General features: G+C 41.9%; 1 protein-coding gene across 2 annotated transcripts in view; it reads right to left on the bottom strand.

Moving 5' to 3' along the window:
* Positions 1-862: 862 nt before the first annotated feature.
* Positions 863-12694, bottom strand: part of LOC132616669 (uncharacterized) — a 29702-nt gene continuing 17870 nt past the window's right edge. For both annotated transcript variants that reach the window (XR_009573325.1, XR_009573324.1), the window contains exon 3: positions 863-1146. The gene's annotated coding sequence lies outside the window, so the exon portion shown is untranslated. The remainder of the gene's footprint in view (positions 1147-12694) is intronic.

Here is a 12694-nt window from a genome sequence, read left to right as displayed (position 1 = left end):
CCAAATGGGAGGAGGCGCATTCTCCTTTCTTGATGATAGCCAAATATTGTACCACAAAATCGCCATATCTCGGAGTCTATAGGATGCCAATTTCACAGATTCAGTTTCGGAGGCATGACTAATCTTCAATGTTCTCAGCATCTCATTAATAAAACCTTACGGGTCTTCATCCGGCTTGGACTCAAAAAACTCCGGAGGATTCAAACTCATGAAATCACGGGCTCTGGTACTAGCTGCTCTATCACTTGGACCCGCATTCTGCCGTTGTGCCTGGGCGGCAACTAACTGCATCAATAGATGAATAGCCTCGGTCATTTGTTGACCCGAAGTAGCCGGTGGAGGAACTTGAGTCATAGGAGCTGGAACTGATGCCCCTTCCTATTCTTCTATAATAGGCGAAGTGGGAGAAGTATTAGATGGGGCCTCATTATGTGATTCGCCCTCTTCTACATTCATTGGCTGCTCTCTTTCTACCCGCCTTTTCATTGTAGTCTCGCCCTTCTGGGCGGCTGTAGCTTTTCCCTTTGGCGGCATTTATGAAATCATAGCGCACTATTAAGGAGGAGAAAATCTTATAACACAGCTCTATTGCACGATCTCTTAAGATGAAAGATGGTCATTTTTCGTAAATGCCCCGTAGCCTCCTGTTTCTTAGTGTGGCGCGCAACACACCATAAACAAGACTCTACTAGACACGGATCGTAGGCACTTCCTAGGACTGAACTGCTCTGATACAACTTTTGTCACGACCCGACTAGGGGCCATCACGGGTACCTGGGGCTAACCACCGAGGACCACTCATTCTATTACTCATCATACTCATTAAGCGTACATTCATTAATTTTATACTCAAATCATAGGAACACCATTTTTCATTTGGAAACATAATTGCTTTTATACACATAAGCCCTTCGGCTATCAAAATAATATATATACAATAAGGACATCGTGAGACCATACTACCCACACATGCGTATCTACGAGCCTATACTAGAGTACTAGACATATGGACGGGACAGGACCCCGTCGTGCCCAAAATACGTATATATACACAAAAGAATAAACCAAGTAGCACCTCCGGAATAATGGAGTGCTCCTGTAGATCTGCTGATAACTTCTACGAGTCTGGATCACCTCCCTGTCTACCTGTGGGCATGAACACAGCGTCCAAAGAAAACAGACGTCAGTACGAACATTGTACTGAGTATGTAAGGCATCAACAATAACAACACATCAATGGAATAAGGAAGCATCAAATAAGAAGCAACTTGTCACTGACTATCAATTATAAAAGAAATAATGCTTGCTGGCTTACTCCATAATCATCATCATATCATGTATGCATATATGTATAAGCTGCCCGACCATATAGGTACGGTGTGATAATCATTAGCCCGCGTCCAAGCCTCCCGCGTCCGGGTTACCATCTCATGCTGCCCACTAGTGGTGTCTGCCCATGCCATCTAGACATGGTGTATACGCTGCCCGCTTTAGCGGTGTCTGCCCGGCCATATAGGCACGGTGTGATATCATCGTATAAATCTCATAGACTTATCATAATTTTATCATACTATTATCATAATGCATGCATGGGAACTCAAGACAACTATACTTTTTTTCGGGGTGACATAAGGTCGTGAACCCCCGATTCCGTTATGGAGCATTCATAAGCATTCTGCCTCACCTTGAAGGAATTAGCATGTAAGGTGAGTGTATACAATGAACAACATCAATGGATTGTAGTTAACATCATTAGCTTTGTAGAAACATCATATCCGTGAACTCTAGAATCATTGGACTTAAGCTCATCATCATTATGTTCATAATATCTCTTATTTTTAATTCATATGGCTATTCATGAACATAGACTCTTAGTTTCTCGGAATGTAGCAAATTCATGGAGAAGGAGGAAAGATCATGTCATAAGATGCATGCCTTAGAAAGAAGGGACTAGCCTCACCTACCTTTTCGTTTAGCTACTCTATCGCTTGGACGTTCCTCTCCAATATTCACGTTTCTACCTTCAAGAGAGTTCATACTCATATTAGATAACTAAAGCTAGAGAAAATTGAGCAACATCTCCTTTGTTTCTACTACTTTCTCCATATCATATATCAACTCCCAAGCGTCAATAATAACATTCTTAGTATCATCATCAATAACTTTTATCAAATTCATCATTATCCAATCCCCAATATTTCCTCTCAAGGTCATCCATAATCATGATCATAATACAACACTACCTTCATTCTCATCTAATGTTTCTATCATGCTCTTATCATCATTTATAACGTAATTACATTCACAACATATCAATATTCATGATTCACTCCAAACTATTACTCAAGAATGACACTATTCTTACATTCATAACCCATTTTCTATCTCCTTCTACAATCCAAGTGTTTCAACTTTTCAATACCTTAAGCAACATGGAAATACCATGAAACTTACCTTAGATGGTGTAGGAATAAGCCTTGAGTGGAAATACTTCACTTGAGCAAAACCCTAGTTCCACTTCCCATGAAATTTCTTGACTTGGATGAACTTTAATGTGTTTCTTACACTCAATTTTGTTGGTTTGATGAAATTGATCATCAATTTCTCTTGGGCTCTTGTATATGAGGAGTATGGAATGGATTCTAGAGTGTTCTTGAAGTGTGGAGAAGAAATGAGAAGTTGTGAAATGAAAATAATGAACTTGGGGTCCTTTATTTAAAACATAAAAATCTGTCCCAACATAATTATACGGACACTTATACGGTCTGTATAAATTTTTACGGTCCGTATAAGTAACCGTAAAATCACCCCAATCAACAACTCATTCTGTGACCATTATACGGTGCATTATACAGTCCGTATAATTTTATACGGTCCGTATAAGTGACCATATAATCCCATTAGTGAGGGACCTTCACTGTGACGATTCTGCGGACCATTATACGGACCGTATAATTGGTCGTATAATCTGTCTCTTCTCCGATTTTGTTCTCTTCACTTCGTTTGATATCCAATCCTTATGGAACCTTCTTGATATTTATTTAACACTTCGTTAACCATCTAAGGGACATTATAACTCTTCTCTAAAACATCATTAAGCTATCATTAATTCGATACTCATAAATCTTATCCGACACACAATATATACCTTGTTTTCCTTAACAACTTTGGTCTCCTACCTCCCATGTCTTTGAAATCTCATTTAGAATCATCAAATGTTATTTCTTACTCATTAAAACATCGTATACGTCGTGCCCTTCGTTAGTCTATTCACCGTACGTTAACGGAAAATTTCCGGGGTGTAACAGCTGCGTTCATGTCCGCAGATACAGGGAGACAGACAGGTAGTCCAGCTCAGTAGGACCTCTAGATTTAGCAGTGGTCAGTACGCTCCATTCTATCCGGAGCTACAGTCAGTTTTGGTATGCCCCTTTTGAGATGTGTATGCATATGGGTATGATAGGGCCCTGTCCCGTCCCTTCTACAGCTTTTATTCCAGTAGAGGTCTGTAGACAGTTGTATGTATTAGCCAGATGATGTAGCCTTGTCGGCTTCTATTCTTTTGTGTACAGTATATGTAGTAGCCTAGCTGGCTTGCACTGTTCTTCCGCATGATTGTATATATATATATATATATATGTATGCAGATTGTACAGAGTTCTGATGTTTCCTTTTTATGAGATTAGTTGTGCCATTCATGGGCCTTTGATGTTCAGTATATTTCAGATACGAGTATAGGGGTGTTTGGTCGCTAGAGGTCAGACTCCCGTCACGACTCATAGGTTGGGTGGTGACATATATTTCGCATCTAGATGCTCTTGTATGGATTAACCAGACCCTGAGTGTATTTTCTTATTTCCGCACTTTCTTCTATATTATTATCGTAAGACTTACATGATTTATTCTCTTCCGCTTAATTGATTTATTTACTTCTACCTTTATTATCGTTGGATTGAGGGTTCGCTTACCGAGGTGAAAAAGGTAAGTGCTTGCACGGCTTAACTAAATTAGATCGTGACAAGTTGGTATCAGAGTCCTAGGTTTCCCTATCTATAATACAAGAGTGTGTCTAGTAGAGTCTCGTGGATCGGTACAATGAGTTTCGTACTTATCTACGAGAGGCTACAGCACATTTAGGAAATCTCATTTTCTTTTATTCTTTCGTGCTACTTTATTCGAATTGGTATATGGAACAATCAAATTGGTATCTGACTCTTATCTCTTCTATCACAGATGGTGAGGATTCGGGCTACTATAGCCCGAGGTCAGGTGCTAGAATCCGCAGTTGCTACTGGCACCAGAAGGCAAGCGACAACCCGAGGACGCAGCAGAGTTAGAGGCCGCGGAGCTACCCTAGCTAGGGGCAGGGCTCCTGCAGTAGGACAGCGGCTCGAGAGATCTCTGTCTCCAAAGCCTGAGGATTAGCAGGATCGAGACCAGGTCGCAAAGGATGGTGTGGCCCCAGTACAGACACATCCTGAGATTACTTCTAACCATATTATGCAGGATTCTATGGCCAGGGTCTTACTTAATCTAGATGCCCAGCAAGCTTCCGCTGGTGTTACTATTCCTAGCGGAGGTTCACAGACTAGAGTTGGGGCGCAGACCCCTGAGCAGAGACCTACTCGGGTAGCACACCCCGCTGCAACTATGGGTCCCAGTAGTGATGCAGTGCCAGCCCCTGGTGATGATCTTAGGCCCATGGAGGGTGCTGTTATGACCGTGTCTGACCAGGATCTTGTTGGGAGATTTGAGAAGTTGTAGCCGCCGAGGTTTTCGGGTACTTCTTCTGAGGATTCTTATGAGTTTATCTTGGATATGTATGAGTTTCTACATAGGATGGGGAACATAGAGGCCCAAGGAGTTGACTATGTGTCCTACCAATTTTGTAGCGATGAGAACACGTAGTGGAGGTATTTTGTGGCTTGCAGACCTGAGGGCTCTCCTCTCCTGACTTGGACTCAGTTCTACCGGGCCTTCCTTGTGAAGTATGTTTCTCGATCTTTGAGAGAGCCGGGTAGGGATGAGTTTCTAAATCTACAGCAGAGGGGTATGACTGTGGAGGCCTATGTGACCCGTTATCCGTATCTATCCCGTTATTCCATACCCTTGATTTCTACTGAGCTTGACAGGATTAGGCTTTTTGTTAGTGGGTTAGTCGGTCCTCTTCAGATTCCTTTCCTTTAGATGGAGGGCATGGGGGCTTCCTTCCAGTCCATCGCCGAGCATGCTTCTTTGGTTGAGGCCGCTAAGGTCCAAGCATTTGGAAGTAGTGGTGATAAGAGACAACGTCAGACTGGGAGTTATGGTGGTTCTAGTTTGAGGGGTGCCGATCAGTCTTCTAGGCCGTATCTGCAATATTTAGGTTGCCCTGTGCACTCAGCTTTGCCGGCTTCCTCTAGTGAGCCACCTAGATAGAGAGCTCGTGAGAGTTCATTTTCTCGATCAGTAGAGAGGGTTGTTTCATCCGGGTCCTCAGCTTCAGTTTATCAGCCTTCGTCCCCTCTGATCTGTTTTTGATGTGAAGAGGTTGGACATATTACTAGGAAATATTCCTGACCCAGACGGGATTATCAGCCCAGACGACTCTGACATCGTCTGGCGGTCGAGGTGGTGTTTCTCAGAGGGGCGGTGCTCAGTCAGGCCGTGGTGGTTCTCAGGGTTCTAAAGGTGGGTCCTAGAGTGTAAGAGGGAGATCTCAGACTGCACGTGGTGGGGCCCATTTTACTTATTTTCGGGTAGGCCCGAGTCAGAGGCCTCAGATACTGTTATTTCAGGTACTATTTCTGTCCGTCATAGAATAACATTTGTGTTGTTTGATCCTGGATCCACTTATTCGTATGTGTCTACATATCATGCTGTTGGTTGGGATTCGCCTTGTGATAGCATAGATATACCTGTTCATATGTCTACTCCGGTTGGAAATTATATGGCTGTTGATCAAGTTTACCAGTCCTATTTGGTTACTTTTATGGGGTATGACACTTGAGTAGATCTGATGATTCTTGATATGGTGGACTTTGATATTATCTTGGGTATGACCTGGCTTTCTCCTTATCACGCGATATTGGACTGTCACACCAAGATAGTTGCTTTAGCCATGCATGGCATTCCTAGACTCGGGTGGAGGTGTTATATCCCGTATTTTATACGTTCGGATATTTCAAGGTAGTCGTGGCAAAGCTAAGAGAATGATCATCTCCCAAAAAAATTTTACTGTACAAGTTGGTTATGAATATTAGTAGTATGGAAATGTCGGAAAAGGTTAAGGGTAAAAAGAGGAATTCGTAAAATGGTTCATGGAAATAATGCGGAAGGCCAGGGGCAAAATGGGAATTTCACACAAGGATCAGGGATAAAGATTATATTATCTTAGTATGAGAATATATATATATATATATGGCATTTGGAGAGCGTAGGAAGTAAATCTATTAACGTGATCACTCGAGGATAGCCCTCGTAACTATAAGCCAAGGTGGGGCCCACCCATCGAGATTTTATTAAAGACACATAAAGAGATATATGGGTAGCACATGTGAAGTTGAGCAAGTCCTAAGAAGGACCCATAAGCCAAAACTGAGTGTAAGCCCTCCAAAAGGACGATTTAAGAAAACGTTTCCGGGATGACCTGACTTGGAGGGGCAAAAACGGCATTCTACATTTGGAATTTGGGAAAAACCCCAGACATAAAAGTTGTAGATAATTGAATTAGCTTTCCAATCATAGGTCGTGGGTCCACAGGTGACCTCGGAATAGGGAGATACGGACGTTTTAAGGCAGAAAGGTCAGTGGGCTAGGCCCAAACCGGGCCCAACCGGGTTAGGCCCATGACCCATGCCTATTTAAGTTAAATTCAGCCCCTTTCTCCTCATTTTTCAGACCAAAAAAAACCAGAAACTTCTGGAAAGAGAGAGAGAAGAGACTTGGAGAGAAGAAAACCCTATTTTGATCAAAATCTGAGTCCCGAATCCCGAAGCCCATGAAGAGAAAAGTGTTGTACGCTGCGTTGTCTTCAATTTGAGCTAAAAATCAACCAAGGAGGGGAGTGATAACATGGTGGCTGCATGAATAAGGTATGAATAAGGTTCCTTTTCATTGTTAACGAGTTTATTTAGAGTTTTAATGGATTAGAACGGAGAGAATAGCCTGATAAATTCGTTTGTTGGTGTTGTGAATTATGGAATGAGAAGTGAAGGGAATATTGGATGAAAATAAATGTATTTAACTTGTAAAAAAAGTGGATAGTGTTGTTATTGATGTTGTTCATAAGAATTCCGACTCCTTTACGAAAATAATTTTGTTTTAAATAAGTATAACGCAAATTTGGTGGGTTGAGAAATCTAGAAAACACTGTGCGGGCAATTTTATGGCATACGTTGTTGTTGGAAAATGGTATTAATACTATTGGTATTGTTGTTGATGTTGTTAGCGATTGAGTTGAATATAAATGAAATACCGTTGAATTGTGTGACGAAGGTTGTTAATATTAGAACATGTTTTCGATTGATTGTTGAAGTTGATAGCATGATGGTTGATATTGTTGAGTTGTGTTAATAGTTTGGCCGGGTTTGGATTCCCGGGTTGTTGTTGATTGAAATTGGCCAAGTTGAACTTGGTGGGATGGAGTATTTATAGGGGAAGTGCTGCCGAAATTTCGGTAGCCAAATGTTTCCTTAAGAATTCAACTCTAAGTATCTTAATAAGAGTTTTGGTAAACATGACCAATTTGCAGATTTTGACGAGATTGCAACGTGAATTCGGAATAGCAAAAGAAGCGGAAAGAGGTATGTAAGGTTTCACCCTTCTTTCTATGGCATGTCTTAGACGTAATAAGTTGGGTACGCGCCTCGGGGACAACTCTCTTCCCCGGAATCCGCATCCAAAGTTTTCCACTTTTTGTTCAATAGAATTGAACTAGAAAGTGTGCAAATGATGGAAAGACCTCTTAAACCCCTAGAACTTGCATAAGTGGGACCCGATTACCCTAGGACCCTCACAAGTAATGACATGACACGTAATATATGTAAATCATATGCGTCACCCCATCCGGCCCGAGGTGGGCCCGCTACTCTCGGATTTTTCCTTACAGTCTTGCTTGACTTATTAGAAGTGAATCCAAAGGGAACCTTTGATCCCGAGTTCGTTACCAAATGATAAGTACTATGACTCCTCCAACGAGGACCCTTCCATGACGAGAATGATAACAATGACATTACATAAGAGGATATGCCTATGATACGCACTACCGGAACGACTCTATGACCAAGATAACTAAGCTAAGTATCTTATGTAAATATGAAAATGATAAATTAATTTTTGAATCTTATTTATATTCCCTAGCTATGACTTTATTTTCTAAAGATTTCAAAGTCTATGAACTGTCATCTATGATGCCCACAATTTCATTCTACGTTTACTTTAATACTATTCTCCGTTGACCATCTCACCTTAAAATATTCGTCCCTTCGAGGTGAGACAAGAGCGATCACGAGTATTCCATAATGTAATCGGAGGTCACCGGCCTTACGCCGTTCCGATGGCTATATGATTTTTCCTTGGGCTCCCTTGTGTGCTTATATGATATATACATATATAAAACCTGTCTATGTATATAAGATATGTATATATATATATAAAACATGTATATGTCTATAAGATATGTATAAGTATATAAAAGATGTATATATATAAGATAAGTAAATGTATATAAGACATGTATATGTATACAAGCTATGTATATGAATACAAAAATATGTGTACGTATATAAGATGTGTATATGCATACGAAGTACATATATGCAAGCTATGTATATGAACCTGGGTTGGGGGAAAGGATACATGGGGGAATGGGAAGGGAAATATGTTTCACTGCCACCTGATCAGCTGGGTTATCATCCTGGACGCGGGGTGCCCGGACACGGGATATATGGGTGAGCCGGTGTATATCGGCGCTATGTGGGTGAGCCGGCATTGTTCGGCGCTATGATATGACCTACCATGTCATGACCAGACATGCTATGATAAGATATGCTATGGTAAGCTATACTATGACATGATATGCTATGATCTGCTACGACAGGACATGATATGACAAGCTATGCTATGCTATGATACGCTATGATATGCTATGCTATGGTAAGACATGCTATGACACGCTATGCGATGACACGACAAGCTATAACATGCCATGCTACGATATGAGGTACTATGTTATGATATACTATAGCCTGACACCCTATGACACGATATACTATGACGTGATATACTATGACAAGACAAGATAAGATATAATACGATATGATACGAGATGATAATATATGACATGAGATACGTTCTATCCTCTATATTCTATGACTCCATGACATTATTAATTATACATTGTGTTACTGCTAGTGTTATCTTTCATGCCTTACATACTCGGTACACTATTCGTACTGACGTCCCTTCTTGTGGATGCTGCGTCTCATGCCGCGCAGGTCAGCAGACAGGTGGACTTGATCCTTAGGAGTTCTACCAACGATACTCTACAGCGCTCCAGTTGTTCCGGAGCCTCACTCCAGTGGTACTATTTTGTGTATGTATTCTCGGGCACGACAGTACTCAGCCCTTCCTATGTATAAATGTACTATGTCTAGAGGCTCGTAGATAGATATGCACAGTCAGTTATGTACAGTTAGATATGTGGTAATTTGGCATCTTAATGCTACTATATGAAGTAATAGCGAAGCTTACTAGTCTATGTTCATAATGACGCTGCTAATGTTAATATTCAGTTCAAAAAAAATATATATATGGTACTATTCATACGGCTTGCTAACAGGTACAGGTAAGATGATAAGTAAGGGGTGCTCGGTACAAGTATCGGGTACTCGTCACGGCCCCTAAGTCGGGTCGTGACAGGAGGGGTACTCCTTGTCTCACTCCGAAGGAGATTATTTCCTTCCTTCAGGCGAAAAAGTTAGTCAACAAGGGGTGTTTAGCATATCTGGCTCATGTGCGTGACGCGATGGTTACATCTCCACCCCTTGAGTCCATTCCTATTGTGAATGAGTTCGCGGAGGTATTCCCGTATGATCTGCCAGGTATGCCACCCGATCACGACAATGACTTCTGTATTGATTTGAATCCGAGCACTCTCCTTATTTCTATTCCGCCATATCGGATGTCACTTGTGGAGTTGAAAGATCTTAAGAAGTAGTTGCAGGATTTGTTTAGCAAGGGGTTCATTAGACCGAGTGTCTTCCCTTAGGTTATCTTGTGTTATTTGTGAAGAGGAAAGATGGGCCAATGAGGATATGCATTGATTATCACCAGCTGAACATGGTTACTATTCGGAACAAGTGTCTTATGTCTCGTATTGATGATCTGTTTGACCAGCTTCAGGGTTCTTCATTATTTTTGAAGATTGACTTGCGTTCAAGCTACCACCAGTTGAGGATCAGATGGAGGATATTCCGAAGATAGCCATTTGGACGAGATATGGACACTATGAGTTTCTGGTGATATCTTCTAGGCTTACCAATGCCCCGACTGCATTTATGACATTGATGAATGGCATATTTAGGCCATTCCTTGACTCCTTCATGATTATGTTTATTGATGATATCTTGGTGTATTCCAAGAGTAGAGAAGAGCATGAGAGTCATCTTCATATTGTTCTTGGGTTATTGAAGAAGCATAGCTTGTTTGCTAAGTTTTCGAAGTGTGAGTTTTTGTTAGAGTATGTGGCATTGTTGGGCCATGTTTTGTCTAAGGATGGGATTATAGTTAACCCACAGAAGATTAAGGCTGTGAGGGGTTGGGCGAGGCCCACTACTATTATTGAGGTTTGTAGTTTCGTGGGTTTGGCCAGCTACTACCGTCGGTTTGTGAAGGGTTTTGCTGCTATTGCTTCATCTTTTACTAGATTGACTCAGAAGGATATTCCCTTTCAATGGTCAGATGATTATGAGGAGAGCTTTCAAAAGCGCAGGCTTCTTTTTTACTTCAGCCCCGATCTTAGCATTACCGGTGGAGGGTAAGGATTTCGCAGTCTATTGTGATACCTCTCGTATGGGTTTGGGTACTCTGTTGATGCAGGAGGGTAGAGTGATAGCTTATTTTTCATGTCAGTTGAAGATCCATAATAAGAATTACACCACCCATGACTTAGAGTTGTTGGCCGTGATCTTTGCTTTGAAGATTTGGAGGTTTTATTTTTACGATGTCCATTGTGAGGTTTTCACCGATCACCGTAGCCTTCAGCTTGTGTTTACCCAGAGAGATCTTAGTTATAAGCAGCGCCGATAGAGGGAGCTCCTGATGGACTATGACATCTCTATCCTTTATCATCCCGGAAAGTCCAATGTGGTGGCGGATACCTTGAGTCGCAAGGCTGTGAGTATGGGGAGTTTATATCGTTTGATTGTTGTCGAGCGTCACTTGGCCATGGAGGTTCAAACTCTGGCCAACAGTTTCGTTCGCCTTGATATTTCAGCCCAAGAGGGATCTTGGCTTGTGTAGATGCGAGGTCATCTTTATTGGATCCGATCAGGACTCATCAGTTTGAGGATGCTCAGTTGAGCAAGATTCGAGATGGGATTTTGAGGGGTGAGGTCAAGGAGGCCGTGATTGACCTTGAGGGAACTTTGAGGATTAATAGACGTGTATGCATTCCTCATGTTGGTGATTTGATTCAGTTGATCTTGTCTGAGGCTCATAGCTCTCTCTATTCCATTCATCTGGGGGCGACTAAGATGTACTGTGACTTGAGACAACACTATTAGTGGCGTCAGATTCAGAGAGACATATTGGATTTCGTGGCTAAGTATGGGAATTGTCAGCAGGTAAAGTATGAGCACTAACGATCCGGCAGTGTACTTCAGAGGATGCCTGTTCCCAAGGGGAAGTGGGAAAGGATTGCCATGGATTTTGTTGTGGGTCTTCAGAAGACCCCAGGTAAGTTTGACTCTATTTGGGTGATAGTTGATCGGTTGACTAAGTCCGCTCGCTTTGTTTCGGTTTAGGTTTCTTATACCGCAGAGAAATTAGCCAAATTATACATTCGGGACATTATGAGGTCGCATGGGGTTCCAATTTCTATTGTATTTGATCAGGGTACTATCTTCACTTCCTAATTTTGGAGGGCCTTTCATGAGGAGTTAGGTACCTGATTAGATCTCAGTACAACTTTTCACCCCCAGGCCGATGGCCAGTCCAAGCGGACTATTCAGGTGCTCGAGGACATGTTGAGAGCTTGTGTTATTAATTTTAGCGACCATTGGGATTAGCACTTACCATTGGCTGAGTTTGCGTACAATAACAACTATCATTTGAGTATTGACATGGCGCCTTTTGAGGCTTTATATGGTAGGAGGTGTAGATCTCGGGTTGGCTGGTTTGATGGGCTCGAGGTTCGACCTTAGGGTATGGATCTATTGAGATATTCCCTTGATAGATTGAGAATTATTTAGGCCAAGCTTTTGGTAGCTCAGAGTCGGCCGAAAATGTATGCGGATCGTAAGGTCCGTGATTTAGATTTTACTATTAGTGACCAGGTTCTATTAAAGATTTCACCCATGAAGGGTGTTATGAGGTTTGGGAAGAGGGGAAAGTTGAGCCCCAGGTATATTGGCCCATTTGAGATTGTTGACTGTATGGGTTATGTAGCTTATGAGTTGGCCTTGCTGCCAGGCTTGGCGGGAGTTCATCCAGT

The sequence above is a fragment of the Lycium barbarum genome, chromosome 11 (genome assembly GCF_019175385.1).
Source record: "Lycium barbarum isolate Lr01 chromosome 11, ASM1917538v2, whole genome shotgun sequence".
Lineage (NCBI taxonomy): Eukaryota > Viridiplantae > Streptophyta > Magnoliopsida > Solanales > Solanaceae > Lycium > Lycium barbarum.
Note: the sequence above shows the minus strand (reverse complement) of the source record. Positions and strands in the feature narration are given on the sequence as shown.